Here is a 16,601-nt window from a genome sequence, read left to right on the forward strand (position 1 = left end):
TTTTCTTTTGTCAAATTTTCAGTTGGTTATGAACTTTGGATGTTCATTTATTACTTCTAGCCTTTCCAATATCAGCTGTTTACACTCATGGGAACACAGGGCATAATGCAATGTCTTAGAGCCTGCTAGGTTTAACGAGAGGAGGAATACTGATTCTTTAGATAATGCTTTTTTGAAGAATACAATGTCACATAGGCCATGCAACTACAAATCTCGACATGCTTGGAGTGGCCTATTGCTGTCTTCTGTTTAATGTGATCACCACCCTGGTAGATATGGAGAGAACCAAAAGGAAATGTTTCTTTCTTTACACTAAGTTGTACCTTGAAGTCTCCCATATGTTTTGGTGATCTGTACATCTGCATTCTGCTGCTGCTTGGCAACTTTGAGTATGAAATTACAAATTCTGAAGGAACAATGTTATAAATATTTTTAAGAGTGCTGTGCGGCATGTGCTTTATTTTCAAAGAGCTGCGTGTTTAATGGAAAGGTCTGACCTTTCTCTAGGTTCTCAATTCTTGTCTCCTTTCCTCCTTTCCCTTCCAAAACCTCATTTGTTCACAGCTGAAGCTTTAGTCTATACTATAAGTCATATTCTGTGTTTGTTTCTAAGGGGTCTTTCCTGTGTTGTAAGACAAGAAGTAGCAAAACTATATGCACACTGAAGTGTATTCCCTAAAGCATTTCTAAAATGTTTATGCCAATGGCAAAGATTTTGTTTGACATTTTAACACACTGGAGTTGAATGCAAGAGCTGCAGGCAACTATCACACATGCTGCTGACATTCAGTTGCCTGCACTGGTTGGAGGAGGAAAAAACTCCCACTGTACTTGGTCTCTGCTCTTAAGTTGCCAAACTTGAAGCTCCTGTCTTGGTTAGACACTGCTGTTAAACTCAGACTGCTTCTTCTTTACATCACTTGTACTGCATCTTAAGTAGCAATCACAGAGGCACTCCTTAAGTCCATGCCAGGCTGCAGGGCGCCTGTTCATTGTGCCGTAGGTGAGATGTACTCTTGCTTTCTGCACAAGAAAATTTGGGAGGGTGAGGCCTGGAGAAAGGGCATGGGATTTTTGTCCAGATCTGTCTGGAAGATGGAGAGATAGGTGCTTGTTTAAAAACAAATAAAATAACAACAACAACAAAACCAAAAAGAAACAGGTTGGCCTTCGGTGAACAAAGTAATCTAGGATAACTTCAAAGCACCCAACCACCTTGGCAACAGTAGCTACAGTGTAACTGAAGTCTGCCTTTACTCTTGCTGCCCATCTATCAATCCTTTCTGCATACATGTAAGTCCTTTCTATATTGTCCCATGCATAAGTCATCTCTTAACCTGTTTCTAGGGGGTACTTTTGCTTTGAGTTGGCTGACCTGTCCATGGGAATGGACTAACGCTCGACTCAGTGCGCTTACCAGCTACTAGTGTGACTTCTCCACATCATATATGACCCATGTTCTCTGAGATATATATTTGACAGTTTTGGATGGCATTGGATCTAAAAGTAAAACATTTGCCAAGCAAGTTGTCTCTTCACCTCACCTCTAAATAATTTTTGAAATCTGCAAAGTTTTTAAATTAGTAGTAGAGCTGAACAATTTTACATCCCAGATCAGACCAGGGATTTTCAGAACTGGAAATAATGAAAAGGAAAATGATGGCAAGTAATAGTAGTAATATCTTGGTTCTGATTATGTTGGAGACTTGGAGTCTCTTTGCAGTCTTAACTCTGATACAGATGAAAACTTTCTCCAGCAATGATTCTGGATTTTATTATTTCTCTTGTACTTAATAAGAGTCCTATTGGTATGAATCACACTCATCTGTTGTTGTTGCTACAGTGAAAGATCTTCTAGATTTTTCCTTCTTTTCTCTTCCCTCTCTTGATTTTTTTATGCATTATTTTATGTATTAATTCTATGTATTTACTATTATTTATTTTAGTATTTTATGTATTATTTTATTATGTAAAGTAATTCTCAGTCATTTATAATTTGATCAACTATATTTATTTTTATTGCAGTATAGTATTTGCATTATCTCAATTAGTTAACTAGACTTTAGAAGTGCACAGCTGTTCTTTAAACAACAATTAGTTTAAAAGTCTACTGCTGCTTATGATATGTTTTTGTTTTTCTATTTTTTTCTATAATTTTAATACACCTCCTCCAACTTTCTTGGGATATTTGTAATACATTAAGATATTTTCCAGTCTTTCTCTGACTAATTTTGAGGTTAATTTGAAGTCTTAAATCCATTGTTAGTTGTTCTCTATTGCTTTGGTGTTATACAAAGAAAATAGATATTAGAAGGTCTCTTTCTTTAAATATATATTGTAAGAGGTACCAGCAATACTAAGCAAAATAGCATGGACAAAATAGAAATGGTTTTGTATTTAAAACTATTAATACTGAATAACCAGAAGAAATGAAAAAGTACTGATTGAAAAAAGGACAATTCACAGACAAAATATGCTTATCTAGCTCATTTATGAAAACATTTCCATTCATTTATCTATTCTGTTTAAAAAATTGATCAGTTTGGTGGGAACATGTGGTAAAACAGGATAAATTCAATGACCACATTGCATAATAGAAGTTTGCTTGGATTTCTTAATTAGACAAAATCATATTCTTTAATTAAACATAGGGTTTGTGATATGTGGGATGGTGGCTTAGGACTTTTTCAGTTTCATAGACTTCTTAGAATTTGTTCTGAATTTAATTTAAACGATATTATTTGTTGCTTAGCATAAAGGCAGAAAGCTATACACTTATATATAAGGACTATGGTAAATAAAACAAGTTTTCGAGGTGCTGACTCACATTGCATACCCAATGTATTCAGTTGTGTAACTGCCATTAAAAAAAAATCATATTTCAATCATTGTGCTCTATTAGATGGATAAGGCCAATGCTCTTGAAGAGCTGACACACTGATTTAGTGTAGAAGTTTATACCTAATTCTTCTCTGATTTAGGGTTTCATGGACTGCATCTTCTACATATTTTTTTCTTGGCGTCATTACAAGTAGGACCCAGGTTTTCCTTGGCTAAATTATTAAACATAGACATTAGTCATGCATAATGTAGGTTTTTCTGTGGAAAAATAAACTTGTTACAAATAATTGGGTATTTCATACAATATTCCAAATAAATGAGTCTGAAACTGAAATGTGTATAAAACTTTTACTTTTGACAATTTAAAATTACACAGTCTGTATGCATTTTAAAATGTGGGAAAACAAACAAACAAACAAACAAACACAGAAACATAGAATCATAGAATGGTTTGGGTTGAAAGTGACCATAAAGATCATCTAGTTCCAATCCCCCCGTGTCCTGGTTTCAGCTACGATAGAGTTAATTTTCCTTCTAGTAGCTGGTAGGGTACCAGAAGGGTACTATGGGTACTATGTTTTTGGATTTAGGATGAGAATAATGTTGATTACACACTGATGTTTTAATTGTTTCAGAGCAGTGCTTACACCAAGCCAAGGACAGCTTCTTGCTCTGTCCTGTCAGCGGGCAGGCTGGGGGTGCAGAAGGAGCTGGGAGGGGACAGACCCAGGGCAGCTGACCCAAACTGGCCAAAGGGGTATTCTGTACCACCTGATGTCATGCTGAACAATATATAAGGGTGGCTAGCTGCAGTGGGGGGGCCGGCTGCTCGGGGATAGGGTGGGCATCAGTCAGCAGGTGGTGAGCAATTGCATTGTGTATCACTTGTTTTGTACACATCATTATTAGTAGTACTATCATCATCATCGTTATTATTATTATTTTCTGCCCTAATAAACTGTCACTTGATTCTCTCCCCCATCCCAGAGAGGGAAGGGGGAGGGTGAGTAAATGGCTATGTGGTGCTTAGCTGCCATCTGGGTTAAACCATAACACCCCACCATGGACAGGGACACATCCCACTAGACCATGTTGCTCAAAGCCCCATCCAGCTTTATACACTTCCAGGGAGGGGGCACAATAACTTAACTGGGCAATTTGTTCCAGTAACTCACCATCCTCATAGTAAAGAGCCTCTTCCTAAGATCTAACTTAAATCTGTCCTCTTTCAGTTTAAAGCCATTACCCTTTGTCCTATCACTACATTCCCAGACAAAGAGTCCCTCTCTGGCTTTCCTGCAGGCTCCCTTTAGGTACTGTAAGGCCGCTATAAGGTGTCCCCAGAGCGTTTTCTTCTCCAGGTTGAACAACCCCAAATCCCTCAGCCTGTCATCATAGGAGACATCATATGATGTCATCATAAGCCCTCTGATCATCCTCATGGCCCTCCTCTGGACTTGCTATAACAGGTCCATGTCCTTCTTATTTCAGGGCCCTCTGTTCCTTAGAGATGATATATTAGCACTGCAGCTGTTGTCAGTTTATAACATTTTAATTTTGTACCCATTTTAGAGATATCAATCAATACTTAGACCTTGAGCATGCAGCATCACAATTTCTTGCATATTTCTCAGTTAAAAACAATTTTAAAAAATTTTCATATTCAAAACATACCTACTACACGCTAATGAATCTGTACATCTTATGATTCATTTTAATCAATAATTCATTTTAATAATTTACTACTATTACTTTTATTACTTTTATTTGAGAGGAAAAACTCAACTTTTTTTTTTGATTTTTTTTTGTTGTCTTTAAAGTTGCTGGAAATCTTTCTTCTCTGAGAGTGGGAGGCAATCATTTTAGAGATTGCTTGAGATTTCTAGAAAATTGAAGCAAGTAGATAGTAGCAGAAACTTATGAAAAATAACACACTTCTAGAGAATATCCTGACGTCTTCCAATATGACCTACTTCTAATTCATTTTGTGTATCTGGTACATAGTTTTGAAGTGACAGAATTGAATCCTGCAAGTGAGAAATGTCCATCATCTCTCTATTGAATAGGAAAATGAGAAAGGAACATTTTCCACCCAGCCCATTCTGGGGGAGGTTTCAAGACACCATAGAATGATTTGGGTTGAAAGGGCCTTAAAGATCATCTAATTCCAACCCCCTTGCCATGGGCAGGGACACCTCTCACCAGATCAGGCTGCTCAGGGGCTTATCCAACCAGACCTTGAACACCTCCAGGGATGGGGCATCCACAGCTGCTCTGGGCAACTTGTGCCAGGGCCTCACCGCCCTCATAGTAATGAATTTCCTCCTAACATCTAATTTAAATCTCCCTTCTATTAGTTTAAAAACATTCCTACTTGTTATGTTATTGTCTGACCAAGCAAAAAGTTGTTCTGCATGTTTTTATAAGTCCCCCTTAAGTACTGAAAAGCTGCAATAAGATTACCGTGTAACCTTCTCTTCGTCAGGCTGAACAGTCCCACCTTTCTCAGCCTTTCTTCATAGGAGAGGTGCTCCAGCCCCTTGATCATCTTTGTGGCCCTTCTCTGGACCTGTTCTTCGCATCTTCACATCCTTCTTCTGCTTGGAGCCCTAGACCACGATGCAGCACTCCAGGTGGGGCCTCACAAGGGCAGAGTAGAGGGGGACAATCACCTCCCTTGACCTGCTGACCTCTCCTCTGTTGATGCAGCCTAGGATGTAGGTGGCCTTCTGAGTTTTGCTGGTCATTCAACCCCTGAGAAACCTGCCTGTTCCCAGACTGTATATGTGGTTTCTTTTGGAGTTGCTGTAGTATTTGGTAATATTGCTTCTCTAATTGTTGTCTTGACTTTCAGTTAATAAAATGAGAGAACAAGATGATTTTGAATGAGAGCCAAGGTCACCTGTATTCCCTGGTGGCTGAGATTGGTTTTGATGCAGCTGGTTTGGATCACAGCTGGTCTATACAACAGAGCTGAGGAAGGGATTCAACCTTGCTATCTTTAGCCATCCGCAGATTAGCTGAGTCTGGTGTTTCTATGTTAAGTTCAGAAACAGAGATGCACTTATAGTCTCGTGCTAAGATAAGAGAAATGAATCACCTTTTAGCATGCCAACTTGATGTACAGTCAGCCTTGACAAGTGATACCAGGTGTTTAGCTTCTAATGAATTTAGTTATGCAGAATGATTCCTGCCTTTAGAGATACTTGTGAAGAAGGCTGCATCTGTAGAAGTACATAGCAAAGTCAACTGGACAGTTTCATTTGATTTTCTTTTATTCTACTTGCAACTGCTTGCATTTGATGGGAACAGGAACAGCATTGAAAAATACAAGTAAATATTGGCATATGTTCGCCATCAGGTGACTTAAATGTGTGCCCCTCTGCCCCACATCTCTTACGGCTTGGTACATAAACAGAAAGAGCAGAGTAGTAGGTCTAAAAGTTAACAATTAGCCGATTATAAATGCTTGGCTGATGAGTGATGGTTGGTGTTTCACCAGTCTGATGACCTTCTTGTGGCAGTGGTGAAGCAGGTGTTTTGAGCCAGTATTAATATCTAATAGAACCTTTAAATAAACTCATCTATCACAGGTATTAATGTTTGGGCAGCAGTTGCCCAGCTGTGCTTAGATTGTGACTTGCACCACCTTGCACAGAAAGGCCAGAAAAAAGTTTCCCTGTGGCTGTTAATATGCTACTGCAGGTGAAAAGACATCTTTTGACAAAGCGAAGGTGGGAGGTGAGGTAAATATGCTGTATTAGCTAATATAAATTCATGCTGTGCAAATATCCCTGTGGGCTCCAAAGCAGAACTGGTGTTTGAGGAGGATTCCAGGTGGTCTCTTGGTGATGGAGGATGAGAGGGATGATCATCTGATCAGGTATAAAGGGTTTAGCAGATCAAATGCTTTGCTTCAGTCAAACAAAACCCCAAAAAAGGGCCTTTAATTAACAGACTGCTTAATGAAGAAGCACAGAGAACAGAAATGTCAGCATTGAACCTGTGTTCCCCCCCCGCCCCCATCCCCCATCTTCCCCCCCGTGAGAGGTTTTGAATCTTTGTGTATACTTGCTTTATCTTTGCAGAACAGACACAGTTCTTTCATAGGAAAAACTCTGGAGATGAACACTGACTACACGAAAATATCATCTAACAAGCATGGTTTTTAAAATGGAATTTTAACAGAATATTGCTCAAGCAGGCCATGAATAGTAAGCAGACATATAATGCAAAAGGAGACCATCTTAAATGAAATGGGTTTCATTAGTCAACCTTTAAACACACTAGTTATGGATAAACTTAAATTATGTGTAGCATTTATAAGCTTGTTTTTCTACTGGTCCTTCTAGCTTTTTCTGCTATGGATTCATACTTAATGTAAAGTTTTCAGAATCACTCTAGATTTAGATGCATACAGTTTTTTGAAAGGTTGGGATGATAGATAATCTTTTAATTTAAAGTATGTATGTTCACGTACAAAAAATATGTATGTTTACATACTACTATGTTTAGCAGTATGTCTTGTTGGAATTAAAATCTAAATATAAAAATCAAATGATCATGGAAGCTGCTATAAGTGGCATTAAAGTGAATAAACCTGGGTCTTCAATTGCATGTGAATTCATTTAAATAGTCTGCATCTCAGTGATCCTACTGTTTGCACTTCCAGTATGTTTTTGTTTTTGCTTTTTACCTTTTTAATATTTATGAGTATTTTTTATTTACTTTTTTTTTTTTTTTTTTTTTTTAATGAAATACAGTCTGATGGAGGCCTTAAATTATGTTTGCTACAGTTCCCATCTCTCTGAGAAAATGATGATAGATCTGTATCTTCCGAAGGCGCTCAGTAGATGAATGAACTGGAATGTATGATCTATACAGAAGCCAGACGGATAGCACATAATTGGATACATGTTGTATCACGGTATATAGCAACAGACACGTGAACCTCTGGATGGTAATGTCCATATACAGCAACCTCTACTGTAAGTGTATCTGTAGTAGCTGCAAGAGCAAATTTCAACTGTGTTGCACTAATTTCCACACCATTGCCTATGTCAATTTTTGGAAGTCCAAAATATTGGACTTCCATATATGTCCAACCTGGTACATATTGCTAGGTATGTGTAAAGGGTGAGAATCAGGGGAAGGAAGAGAATCATTACACTACGTTACAGATATATACATGTTTGTATCATAGACAGAGCACTGACTGTAAAAGACAAATGTACTTAGACATTTCTGATGATGAAACATCATCAGAAGTTTCCTTGCACTTAAGATTTAAGGGAAATCTGAAAGTGCACTTCAGACTTATCCATCAGCAGTCCTCCCATATATTAATTTGTCCATTTTTCTTCTGGTTGGGTTTTCTGTTTCTAGTTTTATTTATCTACTTCTCAAATCTGAATATTAGTTTTATCTTTTTCTCACTTATATATTAACAAGAAAGGAGTAGGTCTAGATCTCCAAAACAAATCCAACCTGGAAGTCTTCCAGTCAGATCAGAGTCAGCAAAGGTGTTCCCAGAATTCAAACCTATATTTAGCTTCAGATGCCAAAAACATCTTCAGAACAAAACTCCCAAGAGTTCAAAACATATGCCAATACATTTGCACTAATTTGAATAGCAAGCCATATTTCTGTACTTGGGCTGAGAGTCTTAAACCAATATTGTGGCTTGAGGATTATTGTTAGTTGAAGAAAAAATATTATCTACTGTTATGTAGGCTGGTAAGAATTTTTAAATCTAGAGGAAAAACCTTAGTAAAAATAGCAGAAAGGAACAAAAGAGGGGGAGGTGGGACTTCAGGAAAAAGTCACATCATCCTGCCCATATATTCTGTTGACTTCTTAAGGTTGTCATACTCTCCCTGCTCTGCTGCTCACTCATACCCATATGGGTGAGATGCTCAGGTGGAACCTAACTGAAACTCAGTTTTGATTTACTGCTTTCTTCAGATGCTGACAGTTAGGCTGCCTTTTGCTGAAGGTACCCGTGTGTGACTCTAAGTTCTGTGGACTTTGGTGAAGATCAGACCTGGACCTACTGAAATAGGCTAGAAAGTGGAGGTCCTAATTCTTACTTTGTACTGGTGCAAGAAAAACCTAACTCCATTGAGATAGGAGAATTAAGCCTTTACTGAAACTGCAAATGAAATGAGAATAGGTGTTTAGTAATAATCTGTATAATGGATAATTCAAACTATGACAGTAGGCATTAAAGGGTGAATTTTAATCATATGGTCCCCGTAAAATAATATTTTTTATGATAAATGCTCAGAGAAACTACAATGAGCTAACAGTTGCATGTATGTCAGCTTAGATAACAAGATCTGTTACTGAAAGTGTAAACACTGTCTGTCTGTGAATACAGTGCTGTTTGTATAATCGAAACTCCAGAGGGGACAAATTTGGTTTTAAGGAATTGGCAATGATATTGGCAATACATTCAACCCTTGATGTTCAAAAACTCCTGAAATTGGCCTAAAAATGGGACTTGACAAATAATCTTGGTATCCTTACATTTGCCTTCTGAGCCATTAGATTTGGATCAAATACTGTTTTCAGTTATATAATCCCAGGACTCTAGTCCTTGCAGTTTGAAAAATACCTGTTATTGTCTGCCTCACAATGCAACTGTAGGAGCTGGCAATAACCTAAAAGTGACACTGAGTCACTGAGTCACTAGAAAGATAGAATCCAATTTTATATTTATTCAAAAAAACTGTTATTCAAACCAATAGGACATCGGTGAAGCAGATGATTAAAAAGGAAAAAAAATATATCCTTTGATAGCTGAAACTAAAACAGATGCCTAGAAACACAGATATAAGAATAGTCTTGGTCAGCTTTCAGCTGCAGTCTCTCTCCTGCCTAATCCAGTAACTACTAATTCATTAGGATGACCCCTGAGAGGATTAGTCTGTATGAGCCTGTACAAAGGCCAGAAGTGGCTCTTGGTTTCATGTTGCTGCCAGTCAACAAAGGCGGAATGACTGCAACCAAGGCTGGTTTCCACGGCAGCCCTGGTGCCATCCTGGCATTAAATAGCTTGGGCTCATCTTTGTCCTCACAGAGGCTGCACAATGCAAGCATTACTCTAGGTTGAAAAACCTGATGCTTGGACCTCCATAGAATATGGCAGACTGTGGTGGTTATGGGGGCACCATAAAGTCTCCTCACTTGCTCCCTGATCTCACACTAACTCTGCTGAGAACTGCTGTCTCCTGTCTCTTCTTGTCCCTCACTTTCCTTGCACCTCTGCCCTCTTCTTCTGTTCTTCTGCTTTTTTTTTTTTATATTTTAATTTTTATTTATTTATTTTTTAAGATTTAATCCATCTAACATCTATCCTGGCTTTTGGAATCTTCTGATAAAAGGAAGGATTGCTTTCCAGCTGAAGCAGAAAGCAGCACATACAAACAGAACAACAGGCTGTATTAAACAGAAACCACTGCATGGGCACTGGGCAGGTGGCTGTGAAATGTGTGTGCATGCACATACCCACCATGTCACATGTGCTTTCTTCAATCATAAAATAATCTGGTCATATGTCCTGAGCCAGATCTTAAGCTCCCTGTACATGTAGCTAGATTTCTCATGATGTAATTCAAATTTAATCTAAATTCTTCACACTTTATCTCTTTACATGCCTGAAGCCACTGTGTTTCTCTCTTCTGTCTTTATGGGCCTAGCATGGTGCCCATCTCCACAATATCTGAGTCTCTCCCAGACTATTTCAGATTATCACCGCATTTCTGATCAATACTTCCATTTCTTTTACATGTCAGAAAGAGACCATTAAGGCTGATAAAGTGACACAAAGTCACAGCTAGGATATACTGCAGAGCAGCAACTCTACAATTGTGTCTGTACAAATGCAGCAGTGCTCCTTGGCTTTAGTGTAGGCTAGTCAACTGAAACAACTGCTCTTCAATCTCCTTCAGACTATTGTTAGATTTTTAGTGCCCTAATGAGAGGCAGAAATATGGGTTGGCTACTGAGAGAGTTGGGTGTTAAATTTTAAAACCCAGATGGGGAAAGATGAAAGATGTACTTACATTTATTTATCAATGTCAGAAACTGGGCACAAGAGTGAGGAGGACTGAGTTTTTCTGAATGACACACAGGGACATGGTGGTTGTCTGTCAAGAGTTATCAATAAAATGAGAAGTTGAGTAAAGGGGACAGATAAACTGCCTTGTGTGGGTGTCATGAACAGCCAGCTTGGAGATGAGGAGCTAATAGATGTTGAGAGGGGAAAAATGGGCAAGGAGGAACTGGCAAACTGTGAAAAGAAATGTGAAAAATGCAGGTCTGGGAGAACAAAATAGGTCGATAGAATAAAGTTGTACAAGGTTGGATGTAAGGTCCCTACGTAGACATTAACAACCCTTCAGAAACTCAGTGTTCTCTGGGACAGTAGGGAATTTTTTTTCATCTGAAGTTGATAAGTAGCTGTCTAATCTTTTTTGTTGTTGTTGTTTGATTGTTTGTTGTTTTCCTTCTGGTTTAGGACTAATAGTAGTGAAGCTCAAGAGGAAAATATTTTGATCAAGTGACCAGTCTATTAGCTGCAATGCAAGTTTAAGCCTCAATGAGATAAGGCTGGCTTCGTGCAGTTACAAAAATTCAGTGTGCTTAGAACCTTACACTGAGAGGTAGATGTCTGAAAAAATGTTGTAACTTTTTTCTGTCTTCTGCAGCACTGTGTAAATTATGTATAGTAGCACAATATTATTCCTGGCAAGACTTTCCTGTCAAGATATTGCTCCTTGTAAATCATTGTAGAAGGTGAGAAACAGATGCTTTTGTTGCTAAGACAGGCTGCTCAGGTCCCACCGAAGAAAAAGTTGCTCTGAAACATCTTGACACATTTGGGAACTTTCAGATTGCTTTGTACTTTGTGTGGTAAAGGCATAGTATTTTGGGTATGGTGCACCCTTGCTTAAAATCATCAACTTTCTCAATTCATCCTAATTGAAATCTGGTGCTGGGGTCTGTGCTACAGCTGTGCTTTTGACATTGCTCTGGCAAGGGTTCCTGGCTCTGCTCACATTCCTTCCCTTCACTGTTGCCCTCTGGAGGAGGAGAAGGTGTTTGTAGAAATAAGCCCTCCTTCCCTTCCACCCATCCTTTACCTAGTCATCAGCATTGTAAAATCCATAAACAAAATGTTGCCTGCTGATTTCAAACCTGTAATACACAGAAGATCATCAGGTCCCCATGATACAAGATGTTTAAGCTACAGCTGATTAACTCTGCTCCATTGATTTTTACATAGGATTTGGGGACAGGCACAGGCTGCCCTACATATATGGGTTATATCCAGAGCAGTGAGAGTGATGGTATAGAACAGCAGAGGATGCTTTGATGACTTTTCTTAAATAATAATAAAAAATACATTTTAAGGAAACAAAGCAAATCCTGTAGGGCTCCATCAATGGTCTTATGGGGCTGGGTATACACTGTCATAATTCTTCCCATGGCAGCTCTTTCCAGATCTTCCCTGGAGCTATTTTAGTAATTACCTGTTTTGGGTGCCTATGATATTCATAACATGAAAGCACATTCTTTTCACTACAAAAGAGCTTCTCCACCTCCTGGTGGGCTGAAACTCAGGGCCCAAGTGTGTCAACCACTGTCACAAGGTTGGTCATCCAAGAACAATTGATTTCTAAATGTGCCTGAACTTTGGGTGACCTGAAATATAGCAGCAAGTATTACAAGCTGGGACATCTGGTGGACAATAAAACTTTTTTTTTATTATTATTTATTTTTGCATGAAGCAGCTGTACTTGAGCAGATGACCAGGGGCTGTGCAATCAAAGTGTGAATAGCTGAATTAGCAAATTGTATTAGTCTTCTTAGGCGCTTATTTAAATGCTGCATGCTCCTTTTAAATTTTGCTTTATTAACATCTACCAAAAACACAGCAGTGTTGGCATTATGGTTATTAGTGACTTATTTGCTTCATTAAAATTTACAGCACGTTTTACATTCACCATCTGGGGCAGCTTCTCCCATGTTTATGGTTAAAACGTAACTTAAAGCCAGACCTAATAGTCTAAAATAAAATATTTTATAGATAAAACTCTTTTGTTGGGTGCCAGTTCCCTTTTTTTCTGTAGTGTCCTTGTGCATAAACAGTATGCCAATTTGCTTAGTCACTGTAGTACAACTTAGTGCTAGGATACAGACAAATATTTCTGCTTTCAATAAAAGACGTTGTTGTAAGGAAAGGTTGATTGTGCTATTACTTGGAAAACCACAGCTTATGGAGAATGGCAAGTTGGAATTAGAGGATCTTCAGACTAAAGGACCTTCTGGGTCACTGAGTCTAAACCCCTGCTATTGCAAGTAACTACCTCGGATAATCTTTTCAAAGGGATGGAGAAAGAATAAGCAGTGCAAGAGAAATATGAACATGTTGAAAGGCAGCACATATGATCACAGCTCTGAACCCAAGCTGATGTGCCACTGCAGTTTCCAAATTTGAGTTGCCTTGCTGCTAACCACATCAGAGTGTGGGCAGAGTAGATCACATATGTCTTCACTTAACAGCATACACATAACTTTTAATTCTTCCTCCCTTTTCCTGCTTTTCTTTACTGGAGGATAGGAAACCCACTTTCTTTTTTCTTCAGTGGGAATTTGGAGAAATTGTGTGCTGAGAGGGCAGAGTGAAGGTAGGAGGAGAGGAGCATGCATTGTACTTGTACTGAGAACATGTGTCTTCCCCACCATTTGGAGTCTGAAAGAAAAGTCAATTCAAAACAGTATTTCTCTTGTTGTTGCCTATTGGGATACTGAACATTGAAAATTCATTCACTATTTTTTTCCCCCTTTTTTTAATTCCCAAAGGAAACCTTCATTCCCACAAGGCCAAATTAAAATATAAATACATAAAAAATACAAAATTTTTGAGTGTTAGACAGCTCTGTTAGTGTCCAGGTCTTCCTCAGGTCACTGCCTGAAAACAGATCTGTGTGGGACATCCAGACAGACATGTTCATGTATCCCAGGATCTTACAGGCTTACATGTGCACTTGCAACTTCTCCCTTACCTCACTTGGATTTTAGGTATGTATCTCATATGATAGAGGAGTGGCAGTAACGTAGGTATAATTGGAAATCTTACCTTTTATGTGTGTGATTTCATACTGATATCTCTTCATGACATATTTGCAGATCCTTGAGATTTCAGCATCATCTTAGAATTGCAGATAAATGAGTAGACATTAGAAAGGTCTACCCTTGATGCTTCATTCCTCCCTTGGCTTCAGCATGAAGTACATCCAACCTCTTCTCTTATTTAAACTGGTTGATGTGACTGATGGATGTGTTTGTTGTTTTTTTATTTTTTTCATTGCAGCTCAAAATCAAGTATTTTCAACTCATGGTGTACAGGGGAAGCTGACTATAATTACTTCAGAAGGGAGAAAATTATGAATATGAAAGACTAATAATAACCTGATCAATTCCTTAAATTCTTCTCTTTGAAGCACATTTCCTGTCTTGCCACCCTTGAAATTCACATACTGGTAAATTATGAATAAACAAGAAAGGAATGCATGGAACACATGTAATATTAATTGTGCTGCCTAAATTCAAATGGGGAGTAATATGAAAACCTCCAGTCTTTCCGCTCATTTTTAGGATATAAAGCTGAAATTGTGCTTGGCCATTTTTAAGTATAAAACTGAGGGGATAGATGTTTTACGATTCTTTAATCACAATCCTGTAGTACAGAAATAAGATACGCACTGATATACACTGCTGTCACTGCTGTTCTAAATAGTATAATGCTTACCTGTTTTGCTTTATAACTTCCAAATTCCATCTTTGCATAAATTTTGAGGAGTAGGACAGGAGCAGGGGAGAGGTGAAGAGGAATGACTATACAGAAGAAAATCAAACTAGACCTGACCCTTTCTCCTCTAGATTTAGCATAAAATAGGAGCCAGGAAGTTTCAAGTTCCTTCTGTGTCTTCCAGGGTTGTGATCTTGGACAAATCATTTTGCTGCTCTACCTTTCTCCTGTCTGGACAAATCATTTTGCTGCTCTACCTTTCTCCTGTCTTTCTCTCCTTTGTGTATTTAATTTATTTGGATTGCAAATTCTCTGGTGAAGATACGCTACATTTGTTTTTTTCCAAAATTTTGTATGCATACAGAAGAAAATTTTTCCTTGTGTCAAAGGTGGACACTGGGTATACTGCTCCTCTGTTTTATATGCATAAAAAGAAAATACTAGCATCTTATTCCTGCCATGGTCTGTTGGCAGACTCCTTCAGCTATGTCTGTTTTATTCCTTTTGAAAGCCCTAATGTGTTCCTTTAATACCAGAATTTAAGAACTCCCTTCATCTGACATATTACCTTATTTTCTTTGCTGAATGTTCCAGAGCTGTTTTGCCATTAAGCAAGGTAAGAAAGGAGTGATGAACTTCTACGGTATTCCCAATACTGAAGAGCCTTATAAGAAGATCTTTTCTTTTTTTTTTTTTTTTTTTTTTTTTAACAGGAGAAAACATGCCAACCCCTGGTGCTTAGAGAACCTTATTCTTTTGGAAGAACATACTTCTTTCAGCATATTTTTAATGACATTTCTAGAATTCAAACTTAAAAGCACCAAGGCACAGAGGTCTTTGTGACTGTATAAAAGAAGATCTTGAGAGAAAGGTTTTCAGTTTTCAGAAGTTCAGAGGACTACAGAAAGCTGACTGGGGTGAAAGATGAAATTCTGGTTCAAGGCAAGCTAATGGGAATTTAGCAACAACGTTTGCAACAAATCAAAATCATTGTCTTTACGAGTCAGATTTTTTTCTTGAAACAATATTAGACATACTCCCAGAATTAATCATCTGGTGCTTGAAGAAAACATTTACCTATTAGAGTGTCTTTTTTCTCTGTCCTCTCCTCATTGTAAAACCTGCATGTCTATTTCCGCAGGACAATGTTTTTCTCAATGCTTTTAAAGAAAAATGTGAATTCCTTAAATGAAGAGTTAAGACATCAAGTATCTTTTTTTCCTCTTACGTTTCTGGGAGGATTATACAGTCCCTCCTGAGATCTCTAAATGATTAAGAGAAGAAGGGCACTTTTAGCCAATATCTTTGCATGACAAATGGTTCTATAACTAATGGTGACCTGGAGACCAGTGCTTACTTTTGACTTTTCCTCAACTGATAGCTTTTTTTTTTTTTTTCTTTTTTTCCCCCCTTCTCTTCCACATTTAAGCTTTTGCTGTAGGGCATTTGAGATTGGACGGGGAAAATAAATTGTGAGGTTCTTTGCCATTATTGTAAAATTAAATCTTGGAGATCTTTATGGGGTCTAGCAGCAACTGTTAATGAGGCTTTATTAACCTTGGACAATATAGCATGAAATATTATGGTACAAATAAATGTAATGCCAGGGCAAGCTGCCTAATAAATGGCATGATAGAGGAATCCCATATGCCTAGAGGGTTATGACATAGAACCTTTCCCGTCTAAGTCACTATTTTAAATTCACCATGGGTTGGCAGTGACTGAAGGCCGTTATTATCTAGTGGCTTTTAAATAGGCTATGTGAAATAAAATGGAGGTCTCGGTTCATTTCCTTAGGGAGAGAGGTCCATGTTCCATATGACAGTAATTGTCATCTAAGTTCAAGACTCAGCACAAGATCTGTGTTTTGAATGGACATGGTCACTGAATGGCTCTTTCACCTCACACTCTGTACCCTTGCTCAGGGCTTTAAAGTGCTGTG

Source organism: Anas acuta, chromosome 2 (genome assembly GCF_963932015.1).
Source record: "Anas acuta chromosome 2, bAnaAcu1.1, whole genome shotgun sequence".
NCBI classification, from domain to species: domain Eukaryota; kingdom Metazoa; phylum Chordata; class Aves; order Anseriformes; family Anatidae; genus Anas; species Anas acuta.